This window comes from Pelodiscus sinensis, chromosome 5 (assembly GCF_049634645.1).
Source record: "Pelodiscus sinensis isolate JC-2024 chromosome 5, ASM4963464v1, whole genome shotgun sequence".
Taxonomy (NCBI): domain Eukaryota; kingdom Metazoa; phylum Chordata; order Testudines; family Trionychidae; genus Pelodiscus; species Pelodiscus sinensis.
In genome coordinates, this window is record NC_134715.1 from 95,885,238 (window position 1) to 95,889,671 (window position 4,434).

At 36.5% G+C, this 4,434-nt stretch overlaps 1 long non-coding RNA gene across 1 annotated transcript; it reads left to right on the plus strand.

The window, feature by feature from the left end:
* Positions 1–641: 641 nt before the first annotated feature.
* Positions 642–2,565, plus strand: LOC142829466 (uncharacterized). The gene is made up of 3 exons (XR_012903885.1): positions 642–781; positions 1,353–1,543; positions 1,855–2,565. It is a non-coding gene; the product is annotated as an uncharacterized LOC142829466 (long non-coding RNA).
* Positions 2,566–4,434: the final 1,869 nt, after the last annotated feature.

The window sequence follows — 4,434 nt, forward strand, 5'->3', positions numbered from 1 at the left end:
GCTAAGGCCCAACCAATGAACAAAGGGTTCTAGATTTCAAATCCTCATTAAGAAGCTCACAGCTTCCAACTACCAGCCACAGCCCTTCAAACAAACATCTCAACACTTGAATCTGCAAAGAAACAGACAGACAGACAAACAAACACAAACTCAGCACATGGTTTCTTTCAGTCAACTAGCAAGTAACCCAAAAACACACACTATAGACAGCCACTTATCTCAAAGGTCACCTACTCTCTTCTCCTTCACCTGGAGAACTCTCTGTTAACTGCTTCTGTTTGCAAAAGTCCTTGGTTGCTTTTGCATCCATAATTTATTCCATTCCAGGAGCATTGTTTTTTTTTCTATGCAGCAGTATTTGCAAACAAATAATTTTTATATACCATATAAAGAACTTAGTATGTTGATAAGAATAACCAGACAACCAACTGGATAATAAATTTATTATTCACAGTTCAGAAGTATTATTACACCTATGACAGATGGCTAGCTAAGCCAGAGCTCTGCCACTACAGCCTAGCTGAAAAGGTCAATTAGAACCAGCTGAGCAAGCTGAGGCCTGGAGGACTATTAGAAGCAGCTGTGGGCCTCATTAGCCAGAGGGCTATATAAGGCAGTATATAGCCCCCCCCCTCCCCCACAGAAGAAGGTGGAGGTGGTTGAGTTGCTGTAATGCAAAAGCTTTGTGACTAGACGTTGGTGGGAAACTGACAATAAAAGGCATCAGTGATTGCACCAGTGATGGTCTCCAGCTTGTTTGTGGACCAGAAAGTGTCCTAGGGTAAGGGACCTGAGTGAAGACCTTGCTAAATACATATTAGCTACATAGTGTTGTCTTCCTGTTCCATCAGTTGGTTTTCATCACCTGAGCTCTAAGGTGGTCACAAGAAGAATGATCATTAACTTCCTAACCATATGAGGTCTAGTTTCACTCCAATAAAGCTTTCATTTATTTCAGTCAACCAAGTTTGACTTAAACAACAGTTTTTTTCTGAATTAAGGCTGCAGGATTTGGGTCAGTTTTGAGTATCTGTATGTAAAAAAGAAATAGAAATGTAGCAGGAAGTGGGTCTGGCCCACGAAAGCTCATCATCTAATAAACCATCTTGTTAGTCTTTAAAGTGCTACATAGTCCTGTATTTTGTATGTAAAAAGTCATCTCTTATAGTGCTATCTTTTTAAAGCTCTCAATATACTCTTTACCATTTAACCATATTACATACCTAGTAGACTCTGTGGTTCAGTAAATACTTAGGTTCTAGATTGTAGTGCATTGAGAGGGGGAAGATAAAACAAGCAATTCTCCCAGGAAGTGAAGAATCCCAAATAAAGACGTATCTATTTCCTTTTAGCAATGGAGACAGTACCTTTTTATCCAAGTTGAAGCTTGTCTGCTGGGAAGGCAAGGACACTGGAAATTTAGCTGTATCCTGGCAAAAAGGGGCTGCATGGCCTGGTAGAAGAAAATAAAATGTTCTGGAGGAGACAAAAAGAAGTAAGAAAGCTGACAGGAAAAAGTAGTTATATTATAGCCTACAAAAAGGTAAGTGCAGTTTCTGCCAGGTGTGTTGGATGAGAATGGCTTATTCCCTATTCTTGTATGTGTATTTTGTTTCTTTGAATTTTTAATCTAAAACTAGGATAAAAATAAGGGGGTAGGAGCAGTATAGTTTGTAGTGACGAATGAAAAAATAACTTCCAAACACCTAGAAAGTCTGTCTTTCTATATCTAAAAGATTATAGGTTGCTTGTCTCCTGATAGGGCAATCTTGGGGTTCACAACATCAGAGCAATGTACTCTTACCAGGACAAGCTGCATTTATCATAAGAAGTATATTCCCTTTTGTTTGACAGTTTTTCTAAGACTGTGAGGTGGAGTAATAGGATGCCACAACAGGCAACACCGGGGAGAGAAACAGAGGCAGAATGTTCCTGCACAGAGGGCCAATGATCACTGATGAACCTTGACATGTTTTAATTGCCATTTCTCCCCATGGATTTGTTCACCTCTGAAGGAGGAGGAGTATATTGAGATAACAGAGAAGCTTTTCCCCCTCTGCTTTCTAAGAGTTTAATTTGTGATGTGTTTAACAATACTCAGACTGGCTAGTGGTGGCTGGTTTGATCTACCTATGTTTTTTCTTTAATATATTTTTAATAAAGAGAGTTTTATAGAAATCTGCACTGATTCTGCAAGGAGAGAGTTCAAACTCTTTCATAAATATCTGAAGGGGGGAAAGGACTGCAGTTCATGTGAATCTACTCTTATCACAGTCATTTTAATGGGAAACAGTATTGTCAATAACATAGCTGGTGGTCATCTCTGGAAACTTTTAAACTGGCATTTCTAAGATTGTATTCACAAATGAGATTCAAAGTGGTAACCATTAATCACGCAGAACTAAAAGACATATCACTTTACACAGATTACATTAAATGAAAGGAACTCGGGTCTATAAATCAGTAGTACATATGTACATTAAATGAAACATTCACTTTATATTTTAAAAGCAAATTAAGGTGTTAGCAAACTATTATCCAAGCCAACCTCCCACTCAGCTCACTGTAGCTGTACCTGTGAGTCAGACTATTATAATTCCCTTGAATTAGCAGTTTATGTATGGATCTCTGATCTTACAAATTAAAAGAATTACAGCAATTCTAGCAGTCCATATCCCTAAACAGAAATATAAAGGGGGAGGGAAACCAAACAAGAAAAATTGTGTTAATAAGAATCTTAAGGTAACGTGAGCATGAGTGTTTAAAAAAATAGAGAAACAACTTAAAGGTAGAAGAACCACCACTTGAGAAATCAGTCTACAAAAATTATCATTCTACAAAATTATTCAAAATTTTTAGCTAGGCTGTTTACCAAAAGTCAGAATTGTACAATGACACTCAAATAAAATTCTAAGAGCTTAATCTCTCCAGACATTATTCATCTGAGTATAGCATACTCTAAGGAGACAGGGTTTGTAAATTCAGTTCCCAAGCATATTTTTTTAAAATCAGTTTACTATTTTACCTATAGAATTAGCCACTAAAAATAAGTGTCTGATATAGTGCCATGATTTTTGTAAGTTAAACTACAGCCTCTCTCTAAACAGTCAAATAATCTCTGCTCACTCCTTTTCTCAGTGCACCTGACCTAAACTGTGTGATTGTTGTCTCTCAATATTTATTTAAAACACAAAAATGCACTTTGACAAAGTATCCTTGTTATTTGGATATGAAGACTGAAAAAGCTGAAACTCAACTTCTGTTTCTTTTCTCTTTTATTTGTGAGGAAGATTTCCTGGCATTGTGAAATCTAAAAGAATAAATGTTGGGTGTTTTCAGTCCCACTACAAATATTCCAGATAGCTCTATGTAGTGTTGTATTAAACTCTTTTCTGAAGATTTTTTTTGTTCATGCATCTTGAAGTCCACACAACTGTCCTAGACATATAAAGACTTAGGCTTTGCAACTGTTGAATTACAACGGTATTTTAAATTCTACTTTTGATAGTTATATTGTTTTATCATCAGTTTATAAATTTGCATATCTTATGGAATTGGAATAATATATGATCATAATTTTAAACTTGGAGATTATGAATGATGGAATGATATATTCTTTAAAGGGATTTGGCACTTAGGATAAAAAATGTAAGTGTTCTTTTGTCCCATTTTCAAAAGTGCCTTATTGAAAGTCACATGACAGCCCTGAGTCAGATGCCTTGTGTCCTTATTCAATTCTCGAGAAGTGTTAAGCACTAAGACTGGGACTGAAAGTAGCCATCTAGAGGAATAGGTAGATGTCCTTACACTAGTCATAAAAAATGCTTATTTCTCACCCCCAAAGGGATTTAGGTACATAATTCTGAGACAGGAGGCAATTATCTCTGCTTGGGATTAACAGCCCTGAATCCTTTTCTTGATTTAAGCACCTAAACCAGGTCAGCCATTTTTCATGAATAATTGAGAAGGAGGGGAATCCTTCTCCCCATACTACTTGTACCCAGAGTGTATGTTTTTTTCCCCCTGAGGAAAAACATCCATTGAGAGAGAAATAAGAAATAAGATTTTGTTTTTTTTCCTCCAACAAAAAACTATAACTCACACAAGTTAGAAACTGAAAAAATTCAGGTTTAGTTCTCCTGAAATATGGATTCTTTAAAAAAAAAATTTTTTCAGAAGAAAAAATAGACTCTCCTGACTTGCAATGAGAACCTATTCAAAAATAAGATTTTTTTTTTCATGGAAGGAAATTCTATTTTCAGACTACCATGATCCAACAGCCCATTGGAAAGACCATGTACCCAAAGTGTGGGAGATGCAGGCTCTGTTAGGGTGTGTCTAAACTACATGGCTCCATCGATGGAGCCATGTAGATTTGTTTGTTTGGCAAAGGGAAATGAAGCCGTGATTTAAATCATCGCGGCTTCATTTAAA